Source organism: Petaurus breviceps, unplaced genomic scaffold (assembly GCF_028583685.1).
Source record: "Petaurus breviceps papuanus isolate PSGF00001 unplaced genomic scaffold, PetGlider_PUasm1.0 183, whole genome shotgun sequence".
In the NCBI taxonomy this organism is placed as follows: domain Eukaryota; kingdom Metazoa; phylum Chordata; class Mammalia; order Diprotodontia; family Petauridae; genus Petaurus; species Petaurus breviceps.
In genome coordinates this window covers 19,852,420-19,873,811 of record NW_027185791.1, presented here as the reverse complement: position 1 = coordinate 19,873,811, position 21,392 = coordinate 19,852,420, and the positions used below count along the sequence as shown (strand labels likewise).

Sequence of the window (21,392 nt, the reverse complement as noted above, 5' to 3'; positions counted from 1 at the left end):
ACTTAACCCCAATTGCTTTAAAAAAATATTATTAAGGTTATCCTTTCATTTAGGTTTACCCCTCCTAGAGATGTTGTATTGGTGGACTGGGAAGGAATGTAGCTAATGTATTGAACTTGAAGGAAAATCTAGATTCAAATCCTACAGAAGATCCTACCTGTGTGACTACGGGCAGGCCACTTAACCTCAAAGAGTCTCATCTCCCCATCTATAAAAGTGGGTTAATAATAGCTAGAGTATAGCAGCTTGCTTTGTAGTGGAAAGAAATTGGAAATTGAAGGTACGTGCATCAGTTAGGATGAACAAGGGGATGAATGGCTAAACAAGTTGTGGTATAGGAATGTAACAGAATACTATTATGTTATAAGAAATGAGAAGCAGGAGGTTTCCAGGAAAACCTGGAAAGACTTACATGAACTGATGCAAAGCAAAGTGAGCAAAACCAGGAGAACATTGTATGTAGTAACAGCAATGTTGTGTGATGATCAATTATGAATAACTTAATTCTCAGCAATATAATGATCCAAGACAATTCTGAAGAACTCATGATGGAATATGCTAGCTACATCCAGAGAAAAAACTGATGGAGCCTGAATGCAAATCAAAGGATACTATTTTCACTTTCTGTGTGTGTGTGTGTGTGTGTGTGTGTGTGTGTGTGTCTGTGTTGGTCTGTTTCTTCTTTTACAACATGACTACTATGGAAATATGTTTCGCATGACTGCATATATATAACCTATTTTAAATTCTTAACTTCTTATGAAGGAGGAGGGAAGGGAAAGAGGAAGAAAATTCAGAACTTAATGTCTTTTAAACAAATGCTAAAAATTGTCTTTACATGTAATTTAGAAAAAATAAAATACTAATAGCTACAGTATCTATGGCACAGGATTTTAATTTTATCCATGTCATTTTTTTTCTTATACAAGAGTTTATATCAAGTGCTTTATAACTCTTAAAGCACTGTGTAAATGTCAGCTATTATAACATTCCTTTCCATCTTGCATGAGTTCAGATAGGATGAGTGCTAAAAAAGCACTTCTTCATAGCAATTCTTTTTTGTTTAAGGTTCTGTAGACTATTATATAGATGGATAAAGGGATTACTTTTTTTATTTGAATAAAAGTATTAGGATATAAGCTCATCTTCTGGAGGACCCTTGTAAGCATCTTCATCTGCTGCTCTAGGAACAGACAGGAGGATGACAGCTATTTGTATTTTATCCTATTTCCACATGGATTAGATTTCTTCCACTACATCTCTTTAATATGAAAGCTTTTCATCGATTGTAGCTTGGAGATTATAATTATTGGGTATTGTGATATCTATTTAAAATATTGCTTGTATCCAGACAATTGTGACCATTTGGAGTGGGGGGGAGTCTATACTGATGTTCCAGTATTATTCATTGGTTAAATTCTCAAGGATATCTTGACGTCTATATTTGTAGAACAGAAATTTGCCATTCATTGGTTTATAAAAGATAGTGAGATTCCAATGTATACTTTTGACCACCAAGATGTATACTTCCAGGTATTCTGGAGCTAATGATTTTTGAATTGTGATTGTGATAATTCTTTTATTGTTCCTTGTATCTGATTATTTAATTTGCATGAAATCAGTTCCACAGAAGCTGCACTCAACTGAGTCAGCAAGATGTCCTCACTAAACATTCTTGCTGAATATCGCTCCAAACTCAGGCTAAGTAAACCTCTTTTTGTTAACTGTTAAATGGACTCTGAGTATGTCATTTCATTCCAATATAGAACCTAGATTGCTAAAGGACTGGCCTGAGTTAGAGCTTTCCTTTCCTTTCCCCATTTAATAATTTAGGCTAAGTGCCCAATGATGCTTAATGTTCTAGCTCACCTAGAATTACAATCTTGAAAACAAATACTCAGGCTGTGTATCTAAGTCCCAAAGACACTCCAATAAAAGGACCATTATATCTGTTTACAGCTTTACATTAGGCCATCTGAAGTCATGAAGGTAACTGGACCAAAAAATACCTCATGTTAAGGGAATAAATGAGACAGGGTCAGACATCAAGGCATTTGGAAATTCTGCTGCTGCTCCTTTCTGTGCCATTCAGGTGGTAGAACACAGTCAACAAACATGTGAGCATTTGTAGATGAAGGTTGAAATGCCTAGACATTGGATAATCTAGAGTTTACAGATCATTCATTTTTGGTACTCGTACCATCAATAACATCTAAGTAAGAGGAGCACAAAGTAGGCTTTTGATCCTGAAAACCTAGAGGTCCCATTAGAGAGTAAGGTAAATATTTATCTCCACTTGCTTATTTCTGTTGGGGACCAGTTTCTGGCTTGTCCAATGTCCTATCTGGCCAAAGGCCAGACAGGTCAGGAAAGGATCACTTCAGAGTCCCAAGCTTAAAATAGTGAGGGAGTAGTCTTAAAACATTTCCCACATGATTTTAAAGAAGGATCATATGAGTGTACTAACAGTATAAGGAAATATGTAGGGTCTAAGAGAATTTTTTGCTCTCATGCTGATTTAGGAAAAGCAAATAAAAATAGCCACATAATCTTGTGAATTCCTTCCCCAATCCAATGAAGAAGAGGAGAACATGATGGAATGCTGTAAAAGGGTCAGCAACCTGACAAGAAGAATTATCTTGGGAGAAGACACTGGCACAGCAGGGACTCCAAGCCCTGGCCTTGGGTTCTAGCTCTTAATCTGTGAATAACAACCATTCATTCACTCAGCAAACAAGCATTTATTAAGTGGGTTTTATACTCAGGCACTACGCTAAGTATTTGAGATATAAAGGCAAAAATCAATCGGTCCCAGACCTTTAGGAGCTTACATTCTACGCAACAGGGAGAGGAAAGGGAAAGGAAGGAACAATATACATGAACATATATAATATACATATAAGTATATAAAAAATGCAGGGTGTCCCCAAAGTTATACTTTTAAGGTATAAAAGATTAAAACTGCACTAAGACTTTTGAAAGACTCTGCATATACAAAGTATACAAAATGTAATTTGATGAAAGCACTGGAGAGATGGAGAGGTCAGTTTCCATATCTGTAAAATGAAAGGGTTACACCAGATTAGGGCTTTTTAACCTAGATTACAATAGACTTGGCTGGGGAGAGGTATCTGTGAATTTATGTAGGCAAAGAATACATCTTTATTAATCTCTTACTGAAATTTCACACTTCCTTCAACTGCTTAAAACTATTACTCTGAGAAGGGATCCACTAGACTGCCAAAGGGGCCCATGACACACGTACACAAATGGTTAAGAATCCCTGGATTCAGAGACCTCTCAAGTTCCCATTAACTCTTAAGAGTCTAACTCAGATCTAAAAAGGTAACTTGAACTTGAACCACTGAATTCTTCCATTCTCCTCTCACTGGCTGAAGTTCAGAGCTGTTAATGAGGCATTTTTTAGCTGGGGCCAAGAGGTAGGAAAAGTACCCTCAGTCTGAGGTCAGGAGACAGACAGAACCCAGGGGACAGTGACATGAAGTAGGGGAAGGAGCTCACCCCTGCAAACCATGATAGCTTTGAAACCACCAAGCATTCATTAAATGCTTACAATGTGGCAAGTACTCTCCTTAAGGAGCTTATATTCTACTAGGGGAAGAGGGCACACTGCTTGTAAACAGTAAGGAAATACATAACTTAAGGATAAGGAAAGGCTTCCTGTAAAAGGTCTTGTTTTCACTAAGTTAAAAAGGCAGGATCAAGAGCTAAACCACCGACCCAAATTAAAGTCAAAGACATATACCCAAGTAGCCTTGCCCCCAACGTGAGGGTGTGATAAGGTGAAATCAGGAAGCCCATCCTTTTGGCCTAATAGAGTTGCCCCTGGTGCCTGTAGGTAGCCCCACCATTGTTCTCTTCCCGCTGATCCTGGGCTTAGGGGGAAAGGTCCAAACCCTTCCAAACAGAGAGATTGTTTTATGGCAGCTGTCGCAGTGATTACAAGTTATACCTCTGTATAAAACTAAGTTCTAGAAAACCCCAAGGAAGGCTCTGGGAAAGGGCCAGAAAAGCAGGTTGATAGATATTAGTCCGACTAGAAGCCAAGAGGTGGGACAACCCCAGGATGCCCCAACCCTTCTCCTGTGCCCAGATATCCAGTTAAGATCTGTGGATCACAGATCGAGAGCTAGGAGCCTTGGAGGCCATTGTGCCCAAAAGCTTCATTTTATATATGAGGAAACTTGAGGCACAGATATCATTCCTACTTGTCTCAGTTTGGGGTAGGAGGGGCCAGGAATGTTGAAGATAAGGTGGCATTTGGGAAGAAGAGATATCTGGCTCCAACTTTCTCAATCCCGGATAGAGGGGTGCAGCTGGTAAGTCTGTCTGTCCTTTCCCCTTTCCGTTATATTTCTCATGTTAGACCCCCCCCCCCACCACACTTCCAGGGCCAACTTGTTGTCTTCTAAATTCAGCCACATTTTGGACAACACTCCACATACCCTACCATGTTATATTCTAATGAAATTCCTTAAAATTCAAACTGCAATATTCCTGGTTACAAGCTACAGAGTACACACACGTGCATCACCACCCACTAATGCAGTGAGGCGAACTCTGGAGGAGGTGAAAAAGCCTAGAGGAGCTCTAGAGCATTCCTTCATAGCTGGGCTTGCCACAAAAGTCACATTATACCCTTTGAGCCATTTTCTGACCTTCACCAATGAAACAAACTCAACACAAAATGGCAGGAGTGGCAGCCTAGTCCTCTGTCCTGGCCAGGCTATGTGCAGTGGGTCAGCAGATAGGTGCTGGCTTCTCCCAGGTGTCTTCAGTTCTCTGCAAGTTAAACCAAGGTGGGGCTACTCTACCGCAAACAACTCAGACTCTCCTGCCACAATCCATACTGTTCTAATTGTTTTTGTAACCACTAAAATTTGGGTGAAAACAAACAAACAAGCAAACAAAACAAAATAAGACTGCAAAGTGGCCTAAAACAATCAACAGAGTGCTTTTGTGTAAGCAGCAGCTCTGAATCATCAGTGAAGACAATGCCATATACACAGCCTTGCCTGTATAAATGTAGCCCCAGTAGAGAGGCGCTGGCGGCATGGGGGGGGGGGGCGCGGAGGAGGAATTGAAGTTAGGCACATAATAAGTGGAATTCTCTCTTTCCCTCATGAAATGGGGAAGAAATCGTGAGGGGTTAGGACTGGATCCCATATGCAGGCAGAGTCTGCTCCACATCTGGGTGGGTCCTCAGAGCTGTGACTGGGCCAGACTTCACTGATTGGCAGAAACAAAGGAGAAGCCTCCAAGAAGCTGCCAAGATCTCTGCTACAGCGAATCTGAAGCAGCTATTGGGGGCAGAGAGGAGGAGAGGGAGGGAGGGGATTGAGCAGAGGCATTTCTGTGCTGCAATCTCCTGTTGTTTTTCTCACATCCCTACGTTTTAGGAGTAACTAACGCACATTTAAAAAACCAGCAGATCACTGCTGTTTGCTAAAAAGAAAGGTTTTTCTTTTAATTTCTTTGCTTCCCTGAGATATAGAGGTTATAAATAGCTGAACAGAATTTTTTTTCACTATCCTTTAAAATTTTTTTTTTAATATATAGAGGTTATTCCTCAGCTTAGCTTGGCTATGCCAACTCTCCAGCTAGGAGTAAATTTTTAATAGCTGAGGTATAAACTCCTGAAATATGAGTTGATGCTGGAAAAACTAAGACAGCCTTAACTCTAACCATGCCAATGGGGGCCGCTTTAATCATATTCCCAGAATTGAATAAAATGTAGCCACTTCTCCAGGAGCATCACAAAGAACTCTGCTAACTATCTGATTACTAAATTAAGAAATAACATTCTCTCAAACTCATGCCAAGAGAAAAATCAGGCTTCACATTCCAACTCAAATCCTTTGCTCAAAGTTACAGGACATATTAGGATGTTCATCACTTGCAATGTAATGTTTACTCGTTTATTCTAAATAAGTGAGTTTCTGTGCTACAGCCAGCACAAGACTATGTTGCTAGATAATAATGTGTATTTCCTAGAGTATTTATAATTGTAATTTGAGAGCCCAACTTTCTGGCAATCCTAGACACTGATTCCTCTGGCAAGATGCCTTCTGACAATTTGGGTGTCCTGCACTGAGGAGACAGAACTGTGGTGTCCATAAAATTATATTCTTTTTTGCAAAAAATTAAGAGACAGATGGTTTGTCTCCCACCGATGCATCGATCACCCTTTCAACAGAAAATATAAATAGAGGTCAAAAACATATACAGTAGGATTTGTAAACTGATCTCTATAATAGGCATGCACAGTTTTAAAAACAGGATCTTTTTGTGAGACCCATTAATTTTTTTTTAATGCTCCCTCTGCTGTCTTTGCAACAGCAGTTAAAGAACACTATTTTCAGAGTCACACTAATATGGTTGGAGACGCCAGGGTAAAACCAAGGATATTTTGGCAGGATGTGTGATATAAAACTTGAAGTTGTTCCTGTTAAATAAAAACAGCCACGTTAATTTTGGTGCCATCAAAAACACAGAGAAACACATGTGCCAAAGGAGTGGGGGTTGGGGGGATGTTTACTAAATGGAAAGCAGTTGTATTTTCAAGATTTGAGAAGGTCATTACCATTATTAGAGAGTAAAACTGAAAGGAAAAAAAAGTTAAATTACTTTCTATATTTCTAAAATTATTTTTCTCACCCTGGTAAAAGTAAACTTGCACAATTTCATTTAGGAGACAAGTGAATTTAGGTAATAGAAATTTCATCCCTTTACTCCATAATTAACTAAATAATTAGTTGCTGGTAGTATAAGATAATTGCTCCAGACTCCGCCCTATTACAACTGTTCTCAGGAACAGATTCTCACGATTTGCAGATTAACTGAGCTGCTAAACAACCTAGTTTAAAAAAAAAAAGAGTATGCTTTGCCTTGCTGTACTCAAAATCTTGTTTTGATCTTAAATTGACAATCGGGTGGAGACGCATAATTGCAGAGGTAGCAATTTCTTTTTTGACTCCAGTCGGCATTAGGGAATATTCCCAGAAGCAGCTAAGAAACACTGAGTGAATAAACAGAGTGCACATCAAAACTCATAATTACAGTTATAATTCTGAAGGAATCGTTTAAGAAAATCCTTGGCTGGTTTCAACACCTGTGTATATCCAAGTGGAAAAAGAGGCCATGATGGCAATGAGGAAAGGAAAGGAATTCGAATAAAATGGATAGAGAAAAGGCAGGGCACAGTCATTATTTCTTTGGTGGTTTGAGAAAGATCTGGAAGAACCTATATGTTCTGGGCCACGTCTGACCAGTGGTTCAGACTCAACACTGAAACTAAATCAGATATTAGCATATATCATTTAACAAAAAGTCTACCCAACAGCAGTCTGGAAATGATATTCAGCAAAGATGCAGCATTGGTTTGGTTGGGCACAGCTCCCCTTGCCACTGCATTTGCCAAGGAGGCATGCCAAGTCAGAAAGGTGCGTCAACTCCCATGGAACTGGGAAGTCCATCAAGACTGAGGAGTGCCAACCACTAATGAAAAGGAAGCAAAACCAATAGCTGGAGCTTTGGTCCTGTAGAATGTCTCAAAGACAGCTTCATTGCCTTTGTGGGGAAAAATAGTGTGTGTGGCAAGGACCTTTCAGTTCCCAACCAGACACTGCTCCTACTGCTACCCATCCACTGGTGACAAGACCTTCTAGAGAATCTTTTAGCATTTAAATGGATTTAGGGCCATTAATCACAGGACATCCCTGAACTAAATCCTGCTAGATGCCTTGTATCTATAGTACTAGAAAAGAAGACACCAAAAAAATGTAGAACGTTCTCCTAAAGAAACAAAGTCAGAAATCCAGCCTTCACTTCTTCTCCTTCAGACAGACCATATCATAGATCACAGTCTGTGGCAGGAACAGTTAGTTCATGTGGATCTCCCAAAGTAAAGCAATGATAATGCATAGGAGAAGTTCCAGGAACATGGGCCTCAGCACAAATGATGGCATTTTCCCCACAGTCACTAATCCTCATCATGGCTCAAGGTTATCTATACTAAGGCAGCTAAGAGGTGGACACGCATTCACTGGCATTACCACCCATTCAGTGTTCTCTGATCTGCCACTCCCTCTACCTGGGAACCCCATCAGGGAGCCACATACTAAGCACATCATGAATGCTTACTGAGGCGTCTGCTGCAGGACTGCACCTTTCTTCCATAGGACATGGGGGAAGAGATCTCCCTCACTTTTATCCAGAGCCTCAGGGTTGCCACCAGGTCAGCGAAGGGGTCCAACATTCTTCCAAGTAAACAGTTTCATCCCCTCTCCATGTCTTTTTACTGGCTGCCTTCCACTCCTGGAAAGGTCTCCCTCATTTCCTAGCTTCCTTAATGACTCAGCTAAAATATCAGCTTCCACAGAAGTTTCTCAGTCTCCCTGACCTCTCCGCTGCTAGTGTCTTCCCTCCCAGGTTACCTTACACTATAAATCTGTTTCTCTACAGAGTTATTTGCATGTCATCTGCCTCCACAAGGGTATGAGCTCCTTGAGGACAGGAACCATGTTTTTGCTTTCATTTGTATCCTTAGCATTTAGCGCTGCAACTGGTGCATAACAAACATTTAATAAATAACCTGCTGAACCTCAGTTTTCTCTACTGTAAATGAGGAGGGCAGGGCTTGATATTCCCTCTCATCTCTAAGGTTTGCTAAGAGCTTTACAACAATTATCTCATTTTATTCTTATAATGACCTGGGGAGGCAGGTGATTTTAATATTTGTTTACAGATGAGGAAACTGAGGCAGATGGAGGTTAAAGGATTTACCCAGTCACATAGCTAGCATCTGAGGTCGAATCTGAAATTAGGTCTTCTAGACTCCAGGTCCAGTGTTCCATCCATTCCATTATCATGTCTAATTAATAGGATAATAATTAAGATTTCAATCATAACATTCAGAGAAAATGGATCACTTGCTCTTTCTCCAACTTCTTCTATAGCACACACTTTCCATTTATTCAGATCAGGGCTGTGGCAAAATACAGAATTTATTTGAAAGGGCAATGTTTTATTGACCTGAACTCCTGCAGGAATTCCACATTTACTGCATTACTCTCACTGTTCGAAAATGAGAGCGAGCTGAGAGAGGAACACTAGTGCCTGGGCGGAAAGAAATGGAACACAACATAACTGAGGCAGGAAGGAGGACTAGTCAGACAGTTCAACAGGTACAAATGTAGGCTACTCAGAGAAGGGAACAGCTGATGTTTGTAAATTCAAAACCTCCTTTTAGGAGTCTTGGTGATCTGCAAATAAGCCAGGAGAAGTTATGACTTATGAGGAAACCCCTAATCAGTCGAGTCCTCGAGGTAGCAGAGATAGTAATGCACGATGGTTTCATTCTTTTCGTATTGTTAAGTGGTTGCATTCACAGTTTATAAAGAGCATGACGTCCTAATAGGGTCACACCTTAAGTATGCAGTCTATGTACCTACTGGCAATAGATGGTCTGAAACTGGGAGTGATTCGTTATAGTTTATAAAGGAAATGTAAGACTAGGGATTTATACTTCTCCTTTAGGAAGTATGAAGAGGGCCCTCAATTAAGACCGACATAATTATAAGGTGGCTAACCACTGGGTCAGTCACATCCCTGCTAGGTGGTTCGACAGTAAAGAAAGAAAGAATTAGCCTGGGTAATCAGGAATTGTGACCTGTAGAAAGCAGCAGGCCTAGCAGAGACAACTGAGCCTAAAAGGAGTAGCCTGAGAAAACCAGAAAGACAAGGACACTAAGGTCAAGCAGTGTCAGAACTTCCGAGTTTCTGCTGCCACATGGACTTCTTGGTGGGTGCCTTTTTAATACTAACCTCTATGTTTGTGCTCCTTGTTCCCATAGAAACCGTGTATATTTGTGGAAGGAGTGAACTCCAAGTTTGAGAAGACCAGGAGAGATGTTCTGTTACTTCTCTTAATGTCATGCCGTTTCAATAAATGCCTTTGCTTTGAGCTAGCTGTGTCAACTGGCTGATTATTAAAGGTGAAGGTAGCAATGGGGGTTCGTGAGCTAGTTTTACATGTGTGGGTCCACAGAATGCCTTGGACATGTGATACTCATCATCTTCCCCTGAAGACTAAAGATTTAAATGCAATGGGGAGGAGGCATTACATCTACATCCTAGAAAAGGTCAGAAAACTAGAAAAACTTTCCATCCCCTACACTCTTCACGAATGACAAAGACCTATTTTCTTTCATTGTTGTAAACCTACGAATGTGTGTTACCGTCCAGCTAAGGCTCTGAGTTTTCTGTAACACTGTCCACTCTGACATCACAAAATACTTACGGGTCATGAAGGCCAGACTGTTTCTGGCACAAAAATATAGGCATTTGTGACAAGTAATGAAAACCTTCTCTTGAAGCATTCTAGGTCTCTCAGAAGAATCGGACATTTAAAAATATGAATATCCTAACACAAGAGATAATTTTTTTTAAATGTTGACACTTTCTAAAAAATGTAACAAATATATATGCTACTTTACTTACCTCTGGTGCTGGTTCTCCCTAAATTGACTGAGTTCAACAATATGTAGGTTTTATTAACAAAGATACACAAGATGTCAAATATAGGTATACTCATAGTTTAAAACTGAGAAATGTATGGCAAGCATGAAGGTATTCTTTCAGACTCAGCAGTGGCTAGCCCTTTACTAGTTTCCTCCTATTATAGACTTCCCAAATATATGAGTAAAGACAGAAACTTGGAGGTAGTTCAGCAAACAACAAAAGAGATGATTAAAGGGTTGGAAAATGGACCACAGAAAGCAGTACAAGGAGTTGGGACTATTCAGTCTAGAGAAAAGGAAGCCAAAGGGAGACCTAATAATCACTTTTAATTAAATAAAAGATGTGTATACAGCAGATGACTTTTAGCTGCTCTGCTGTTGCACTGAGGATAGAACAAAAGTAAATGGAAGACACAGCAAAAACATATGGAACAAACAGGAAACCTGAGGAGTCCCAATCCTTGCCTTGGGATTTAACGGCTATGGAACTCTGGGGAATCATATAACTTTTCTAGGCCTTACTTTCCTCATCTGTAAAATGAGGGGGCTTGGACTGGATGACCTCTTAAAATCCTTCCAACGTTAATGTTACTGGTTCTATGGAATGAGACTTAGCTGTAGTAGAAGGCTGGAGATCAGCTATACAAAAGTGAATTCTCTTTTTATTCTTTCTGGCACTTCAGTCACACCATTTAATCTAAACCACACAACTATATATTTTTTTCATCTGGTCAAAGACCAGTCTAAGAAAAATTAATGTCTTGCTTATTTTCCATCTTTTTAAAATGGATTTCTTCAAAAAGATCATATGATCCCCCATAAGGTCTCAGGAAGAATGGCGGGGAAGTAGAAATGGTGCAGGGTCATTATTAGAGTGTAAGCTCTTTGAGGACAGGGATTGTTTTTACATTCATAGCACCTAGTGCAGGGCCTGGAAAATAGAAGGCACTTAGTAAAATACTTGACTGACTGACTGATTCCTGAATCGGTAACTGTATCAATGCTGCCCTGGCCCATGATGATTTTCCTTCTGCCTCTACTTCTATCCTTGCTCACTTTGCCCTGAAAAAGATGGAAGTAACAAGAAGAATTTGGAGGCAAAACTGGAGGTGAGGGCCATTAGGGTCTGCATGCTTCTGTGTACAAGGGGAAATATCATCCAATCGATAAGCATTTATTAAGCAAGTACACTATGCTAGGTGTTGAGTTACAAAGACAAAAACAAAGTAGATCCGGATCTCAAGGAGCTTATATTCTTTTGGGGAAGCCATACTTGTAGACAATTAGGTGGTATGATGCACAGAGCACTAAGCTTTAAGTTAGGAAGACTGAGTCCAAATGTGGCTTTAGACATTTACTAATTGTGTGACCCTTGCAGGCCATTTAACCTCCGTTTGCCATAGTTTCCTCATCTGTGAAAGGGGATAATAACACCACCTCTTCCCAGAGTTTTCATGAAGATCATGTGTGAAGCACATAGTGGGTACTATATAAAGGGTAACTGTCATCACCAGGGTCATTACCATCTGTATAGAATAAATAGATGTAATATAAATGCTAAAAACCAATGTAGAATAGTTTAAAACAAAACAGCAATGTGGTGGGGGGCAGCTGCTGCTGTTCTTCATCCTGCATTTTTTATATTTTGTAATATATATTGTTTTCACTTTTTGGAGGGGGAAGGCAGGGCAATTGGGGTTAGATGACTTGCTCAAGGTCACAGAGCCAGTAAGTGTGAAGTGTCTGAGGCCAGATTTGAACTCAGGTCCTCCCGACTCCAGGGCTGGTGCTCTCTATTCACTGTGCCACCTAGCTGCCCCGATCCTGCATCTTTGAAGAGGATCAATGACATCATGGGGTGAGATAGCTTGACTCAAGTGGGAATTGGATTTAAGTGAGGCAGAGTTGCACAAAGTCATCAGCCTCACTGTATCTTCTAGAGTCATCAAAGACCACTAGGAAGGAAAAGTCAAGGTGACTGTCCATGGCCCAGGATGCAGTGGATGACCTTGCCATCTTTAATGCTTGACCAAGCTCTGAGCACTCCAGTGTCAGCGTTTGCTTCAGCCACCTTCATGGCTATTGGAACAAATCGTTCTCATCCAGCCATTCTGTCTGGGGAAGTCTTCACGTCTTAGGACAGACTTCCCCCTCACTCACCATCAGGTCTGAGCCTGTCAGTTACTCCCCACTTGTTCAGCACATCTCCCGAGATGATTTTACTGGGGTATGGCTGCTGTGCCAGAGCTTCTTGTACAGTTTCTCAGAGGCAGAGGAGGGTGCTGGGCAAAGGTGGATACCAAAGGGGAAGAGCAGCCCTGAAAAGGGCTTGGCAAGCCCTCATACCAGAGATGCTAGTCCTCTCTAAACACCCCATACACCCTTAGGAGGGTAACAGCAGTTGAGAGGACCGGGAAGAACATTATGGAGAAAGTGATATTTGGTGCATCATGAAGGAGGTGAGGGATAATGTGAAGTGGATATGAAGACAGAGTGCATTTAATTTGCAGTGTGGCAAGGAAAGGCGTATACAAGAAGGTTGGAAAGATAGGCTGAGGCCAAACTGTGACTGGCTTTTAAAGGAAAAACGGATATATTCCATTACAGAGGCAAGAGAGAGTCTGTAGTTTACTAAGTAGAGAAGTGACATGGTGGGATCCATTCTTGAGAAAAATCCTTTTGACAGGTATGTGGAGGATGGATTCATGGAGTAAGAAACTTAAGACAGGAAGACAAATTGGAAGGCCATTGCAACAGTCCAGATGAGCGGTGAAGGGCCATGAATTAAAGTGATGATTATAAAGAGATGAGGGGAAAGATTTAAGAAATATTTCAGAGGTAGAACCAAACCAAAATAGATAATAATAGACAACAAGAATACATGTGCTCCATTAGTGTGGTGACCATACCAGTTCACTATTGATAAGGTTGGGAATTATGCACATTTTTTGCAACTAAAAGTTTTATACTTTATAGGTTTTTTGTGTTACTTAGATTTTATCTGGATACAAATAGATACTTCCCAACAAATACCTAAACAGTATTCCTTGCCCAAAGGAAAGGCCATTCCGCCAAAACGGTTGAGCAAAACTACTTGATAAACGAATTGCAACTCCTGCATCAGAATACAGGTTACTTTCTACTTTTTAAATTTACTGATTTTTAGCAGAAAGGTGCAGTTTCCTCTTCTATGAAATAAGGAGGTTAGACAAGATGACCTAAAAGATCTCTCAGTTTTAATTCTAGGATACTATGTATATTTTAAATCTAATAATTAGGTATTTTTTTTATATTTTACCTGAGTTTATAGCTTTTTAGTGTTTTTGCTTTTATTATTATGCATGCTGCAGTTGTGGCTTTTATTACTTTATATTATATAAGCTTATTGTATATATTGTAATTGTGATTCTACTAGCTTCATTCTGTATCATTTTGCATGCAATAATAAAATCTTTTTTATACTGATGTAACCTTGCCTATATAAGTATGATTAAAAAACAAGACTTTCCCTTTCCTCTACCTCCAATACCACAATCATTCTTTTGAATGACCTTGTATTGTAGTATCCCTATTTCAAGAAAAAAAATACTTTTTTCCCCCTATTCCTTCTTCTTTCTTCCTTTAGGCTATTTCTGTCTGATTGTTCTCTGTGGGACTAGTCCTAGATGTTTTCTTTGTTCCCTCAATGACTCTCAGATAAAGGTGAGACTTCCAAAGCAGGCTCATAAGTCATCACTTAACCTTTTCACACCATATGGCTATGTTTACCATTACTATTTCTTTTGTGTAATAAGTTTTCCTTTTAAATGTTATAGTTGCATTTGGAGGGATCCAGTTGGGGGTCCATCTATTTTCATGTTAGTATATGTTATATTATTTGCAAGAGATGTTATCCCAGGATGCAAGCCGACTTCCTCTGAAGTTTGGTTTTTCACATTCCAGACTTTCTTTCATTTTTCATTATTTAGGAATAGTCCTACACGATTCAAACTAGTGTTCTTTGATATTGAAGACCTGGAATTTAGAGACTACAATAAGATTTGGGGCTTCTCTCTAGTATCTTATGAATTCTATCAGTCTCTTTGTATTATCTGTCATTCCCATACTTCTAAGAAATTTTCTTGCAGGATTTCCTAAAATATGGTTTTTAAAGTTTTGTTTCTTCATCTTTTTTCCTAGGAGGAGCATTGTCAAATTATCTTGCTGAACTTTTCAAGGTCAATTGCTTCAATCTGTAGAGGCCACAAGTTGTTTTATCACTGTATTTTTATGTTTCATGGCTCAGTATCTAATGCTTTGCTACAATTTCCCAAACATTTATCCTAAAGAATTGATTTTCTCTATTTGTATCTTCTTTAAGCAACCTAATTTAATTCTTTATATCTTTCTTTAGTTCTTTTATTCAGAATTCTTACAATTATTCTATTCTCATTTCTGAGAGGTCTGATTCTGAGTTATTTCATTATGTTTCCCTTATCTTGGAGGTTTTTTACTTTAACTGATAGTATTTAATAATTGTGAAGTCCTCTTTTTTTAAAAAAGCAATTGGGGTTAAGTAACTTTCTCAAGGTTACACAGCCAGTTATTTTGTGTGGGTGCCAAGTATCTGAGGCCGGAACCAATCCCGAGTCTCTCGACGCCAGGGCCGGTACTCTTACTCACTGCGCCACCTGGCCACCCCAAAGTCCTCTTTTTTTTATTTGTTCTATTCCTTCAGTCTTCTGGATGTTTTTTTTTCATGATAGAGTTCTGGAAAGTGTTTATTTCCTTTCCTTTCTTATGACTGTTCTTTTGTTTTATCTTCCACATTTCTTCTTGTTTTGACATGACAGAGAGGAGTTGGGCTTATATATAACCACTCAGTCACACTGCTGAAAGTCCACTTGGAACATTCATACACAGTATTAATATTTAAAAATAATCTGCAATGCTGTTCTAGAATATTTTTGAATTTTCTCTTTAGTGGGATGTGTAGGACAGAATATCCTTATTAATAACAAGCAAATAATATCTATTACTTTCCTGAAATCTTTGTTGCAGAATGAAACTGGATTAATCCACCCAGCACTTCTTTTACACAAAACCATGAGAGAAGAGCATCCTATTCTCTAACAGCTTAAAATGCACTCTTTTTGGAGATTTGTTCTAGTATTTTTCCTTCTTTCCTTCTTTTCTTTTCTTTCTTCCTTCCTTCTTTCTTTTTAGTATTTTTTCTAAAGTTGTGAAATTTAAACTGAGTCTTTTAAAATGAGTTTGTGGCTTTGCAATAACTTTAGTCAATTTTTTATGGATCCTGGAGATCTGCACATATCAGGATCTGGGGGTTTTGAGGCATTCATTTTGTTTACATTATCCATTACTAATTCTTTCCACTTGGCTTTTTGTCGTCTCATCATCCCATGTGCTACTTCTTCTGGTTTTCAGATCACAGGATCATAGATTCAGAGCTGAAAGAGACCTTAGAACTCGAGTCCAACTCCCATCACTTTAGAAACTGAGGGCCATAGCTAGGCTTGCCAAAATGGCTTGCTAAGTGGTTTGCCAAAAGTCACACAGGTAATAATAATAATAATGAGCAGAGCTAGAAAATTTCTGACCCTAATCCAATACTCTTTCCATCACAGCATACTGTTAGTTAAAAAAAAAGAATGAATAAAATTATATTTTAAAAAAAACAGAAGTATCTGTCTTATCAGTATCATTTGTTGTAAAGTTTTTCTTACATCTATTTAATTAAAAAGGAGCATTACTTTTTATCATACTCTTTGGTGTTATATATTTCAAGAATTTTTTCTCTGTAGGTTTTCATAAATTATAGATGCTTTTTTTAAATTTTATGCCACTGTTTACTCCTTGATAACCTCATCTAATTTCTGCTTATTGTAATATATGATTGACCTCCTATGGATGTTCAGGGTCTCCTCTTACAAGCTAAAACACAACCCTATCCCAATTAGCACCATTTAATCAGTGTTAAGGTTTATCTACTTTACTGTAAATAACATCAATGATCCCATTCTACTTGATCCCTCAGACTGAAAAGAAAAATAGGAGGCATTCAAAAAAGAGTTCAAATAATGATACAAAGTTATACTAAACTCTAGTTCTGAAGGCGGCCTTGCAAACTTATAAAGCCAATCACGAGCAGCTCTCCTGAGGACTGCTACTGTGAAAAATTTTAAAGTTCTGATTATATAGTATAGTGAACTCTCTATTTATTCAGCAATAAACTAAAGCAAAACATTCACAGCAATATAACATAACAACTTATTACTAAGGTGGCCACATAGTCTTAAACAAAATATATTATTCAGTAAGTCACAATCCCATCAAATCGGTATGAAGTACCCAATCCAAAGTCTCCTTTCATCTTGACTCCAGGCTGGCTTCCAATCATCCTTAAGCCAATTATTCTTAAGGGGTAGAGGAAAGTACAAAGGTCATCCACCTCTAGGTCACAGTAAGTTACAGTCTCATCAGTCAGCACTGAGTATTCAAGTAAAGGCTCTTTCATGTTAACTCGAGGCTGACTTCCAAACTCCATGGCTCCTCTTCCACACTCCCAGCTCTTCCTTGGATTCATCTGACTGTTCCCTGGATTCACATATAGGCAGCTCTCTGATCACAGCTCATGGGGATTGTTTCACCCCAAGCTTGTCGCAGTTTCTGTTTCTAGGAAAACAAAACTTAACAGAGCCACAATATTTACACACATTAAGCTTAACAGAGTTACAACAATATTCACATACTTTGCTGGCACTATCATCTCAATTCACTTTCTGTCTGAGAAATCAACACAGATCAACAGACAGAGTGCTTCTGTCTGACAAAGTAACACAATTCAACAGACAGAATGCTCCTGTCTGACAAAGTAACACAATTCAACAGACAGAGTGCTTCTGTCTGACAAAGTAACACAATAGATAGAGTGCATCTCTCTGACAAAGTAACACTAACAGAGCAACAGACAGAGTGCCAACGTCACAAACATCCTCTCTCTCTGTTCTGCTTTGTCCCAGCTCCTGTTTGAGCTTTTATATGCTCTGTTCCTTCCTGTTCCACTCTTTCTGTTCCACCCTTCCTGTTCTACTCTTTTGGCAAGTTCCTACCACTGTGGGTTCTGTGTGATGACATTAGGCTTATTAAGGGAAGGGCAGATCTCCAAATTCCCTTAGATCTATTAAGGGCAACATAATGTATACTGTTTCCAATAAAGACTTAATATAATCACCAGTGAGGCTCAAAGGTACTTGAATAGCTGAAAAAGGAGCTAAGTACTACTTTGCTTGCCATCACATTCCACCCCTCCAGGATCCTTGGCCTTACAATCTAAATGGCCATGGATCCTGGAACGATAGAGGCACTACCTCAAAGGCACTCGAATAGCCGAAACAAGGAGCTAAGTACTACTTTTCTGTCCATCACAAAGCTACAAATCAAACTCATAATATCTAAATACCAATGTCACTACAAAAGGTACAGAACAAAAAATACCTGGCTTGTCTCTCCAAACACAATAATAAAATAAGGAACAGATCTAAATGAGCCAAATTTTCACTTCACAAACAAATCACTTAAAAATGCTAAAAAATGCACACTATTATAATGGTCACATTTTTTCCTCTGTATTGCACCCTTGATTCTATTCATTCTTATGATGATGCTGTAATGGTAATGGGAATCTGAAGATCGTCCCTGCCCCTTAATAAGCCTAAGCAAATTTGAAGACTTTCCCTGCTTTGAAAATAAACTCTTCCCCCTAACAGACTGAATGTAATCACATGAAGCCTGTGGTGGGAAGAGTTTGCTGAAGGGTGGAGCAGAGCTCATAAGAAGATGGGAGACAGAACAAGTTGCACTGGAGGGAGGAGATCATGCATCTGAGGGAGACAGATAGCCTTGTGAATAAATATTGGTTTGTGGGAAGGCTAAAGGATGCTGTGGCTCTCTGTGTTGTTATAGTTTATTAATTTCTTTTTACTATGATGGAACTGACTTATCGGTTTTTGGATTCAGTTTTCTGATGTCTGAATAAATGTTTTGTTTCTATCTTCTGTTATATTTTGCGATTGAGCACCATGCAGGTATATTTATAATGGTCATGGGCACTGGAAATATTGCACTGGTGCTATAGAAGCCCACTAGAATGATGTACATTGTTGTTGTAGGGTTTCCCACCGGGAGATTAAATTTCCCCAACACTGCACAGTGACATGCAAAAACCCCTTGTAAGTCCCTACATTAAAGAAGAAGCAAAGTAAGCATTATTCATGGTGGTTACCCAGGAGTTTTTCTGGATTTACTTTTCTCATTCTTTTTTTTTTACTTTTTTAATTTTTACTTTCTTTTCTGTTTGTTTATTTATTTAATTTTATTTGCTCTGTTCCTTCCTGTTCCACTCTTTCTGTTCCACCCTTCCTGTTCCATTCTTTCGGCAAGTTCATACATACATAGTAAGTTACATACTGTGTAAAATTAAATAAACAGAATATTAAATTAAATAAATTTAATTTTACTTTCTTAATCTGTCAGTCTATATATTTCTACATCTAGATAAAAACAAACTGACTTTATAGCCATTTGCCATCAGCAGTTCAGGTTAATAAACAAAGATCCATATTGTCTGACCTTGAGTGTCAGCACCTGCTGAAATGTTCCTTTTACTAAATGGCAAAATGCTTAACTAAAGAAGGGAAAACCCATTCTGCTAAATAGACTGAAGGTTATGGTAAGGAGGAGAGACTGTCTTACCACACTAGCCAGTAAGAGCAGCTAGACAGCACAGTGGATAAGAGTGCTATATTTGGAGAAGAGTAGACCTGATTTCCAAACAAGCTCCATCTCAGTGGACCTGTGGGAGATCCCAAACCCCAGGGGGCACAGTTAGCAAGCACTAACACCGGAACTCCAGGTGTGCCTTAACACATCCAGGGGAATCGGCAGAAACCAGCATTATGCCAGCCACCACCGGTGGGGAGTTGAAGTGGCCAGACCACCCCTCCCCCAAACCTCACACTGTGAGCTTCAATGTAACCCAGGGAAACAAAGAAAGTCCTGGCCTCAGTCTGTCTTGGCATTCAATAGCCAGCTCCAGCTCAGAACTAGGTGAGCTGTAGCATGATATCGCCTCTAACTGAAAGAACCAGAGGCCATAGCACACAAAGCCAGTAACCAGGCCCCTAGCACCCAGCAAAAGAGGTCTGGGTCAGAGCCCTCTGTGTCCCAGAGGCACAGATTCACTCTAAAAGTCAGGAAATAGGCAATCACAATAGAAAAAAACAAAGACTTTAGAATCCCATTATGGCGAATGGAAAGTTCAAACTTCACATTCAGAGGAGGACAGTAGTGATGCCTCATCTGAAGCTCCAAAGGGAACATGAGCCGATCTCAAGTCCCAATAAGCATCCTTGGAAGAGCTCCAGAAGGGTATTAGAAGCCAAACTACAGAGCTGAAGGAAAACAGACCAATTATTTTTAAAACACAATTGGAAAAATGGAAAAAAAAATCAATGAGCAGAACAAATCCTTAAAAAGTCGCATTTGCCAAATGGAAAAGGAGACACAAAAACTGAGGAAAACATTGGTTAAAAATTACAAAAAGGGGGCGGCCAGGTAGCACAGCGAGTAAGAGCACCGGCTCCAGTGTTGAGAAGACCTGGAGATCGAATCCCGGGCTCAGACACTTAGCACCCACCCAGAAACACCTGGCCGTGTAACCTTGAGCAAGTTACTTAACCCCGATTGCTTAAAAATTTAAAAAAAAAAAATTACAAAAAGATAAGTGGAAGCTGAGACTATGAGGCATCAAGAATTACTCAAAGAAAATCTAAAGAATAAAAAAAAAACTAGAAAAAAATGTAAACTATCTCATTGGAAAAACAACTGATCTAGAAAATAGATCCAGGATAGATAGTCTAAGAATTACTGGTCTACCAGAAAGCTGTAATGAAAAAAAGAGCCTGGACAGTATCTTCTAAGAAATCAAGGAAAACTCCCTGAGGTCCTAGAACCACAAGGTAAAATAGTCATCAAGAGAATCTAATTTCAGACAAAGCAAAAGTAAAAATAGATCTAATTAAAAGAGATAAGTAAGGAAACTATATCCTGCTAAAAGGCACCATTGACAATGAAGTAGTATCATTACTGAACATATATGTACCAAGTGTTATAGCATCCAAATACTTAGAGGAGAAGTTAAGAGAGTTTGAGGAAGAAATAGAAAGTAAAACCATACTAGTGGGGGACTTCAACCTCCTCCTCTCTGAACTTCATAATCTAACCTCAAAATAAATATGAAAGAAGTTAAGGAGGTTAGGAGAATTTTAGAGTAGGTGGATATGATAGACCTCTGGAGAAAACTGAATGGGGATAAAAAGGAATATTTCTTCTTCTCAGTGGTACATGGCATGTACACAAAAACTGACCATCTACTAGGGCATACAAATCTCACAATCCAGTGCAGGCAGGCAGAAATGCCAAATGCATCTTTTTCAGATCATGATGCAATAAAAATTATATGTAATAAAGGGCCATGGAAAGACAGACTAAAAACTAATTGGAAACTAGATAATCTATTCATAAAGACTGAGTGGGTCAAACAATAAATCACAAAAACAATCAATCAAGAGAATGACAATGATGAGACAACATACAAAAACGTCTGGGATGTAATGAAAGGGATTCTTAGGGGAAGTTTTATATCTCTGAATGCTTACATGAATAAAATAGAGAAAAAGGAGATCAATGAATTGGGCACGCAACTGAAAAAGCTAGAAAAAGAACAAATTTTAAATGCCCAATTAAATTTTTCCATCAGCCTTTCAGCTGAAACCTTCTCTGTGTGTTATCTCC

The 21,392-nt window shown here is 39.0% G+C and overlaps 1 protein-coding gene and 1 long non-coding RNA gene across 14 annotated transcripts in view; one reads left to right on the top strand and one right to left on the bottom strand.

Moving 5' to 3' along the window:
- Nucleotides 1-9,987, top strand: part of LOC138161151 (uncharacterized) — a 45,819-nt gene extending 35,832 nt beyond the window's left edge. The window contains exon 2 of the long non-coding RNA XR_011168290.1: nt 9,876-9,987. This is a non-coding gene — a long non-coding RNA (uncharacterized lncRNA). The remainder of the gene's footprint in view (nt 1-9,875) is intronic.
- Nucleotides 1-21,392, bottom strand: part of AOPEP (aminopeptidase O (putative)) — a 567,977-nt gene that overhangs the window by 375,729 nt on the left and 170,856 nt on the right. The gene's annotated exons all lie outside the window — the stretch shown is intronic.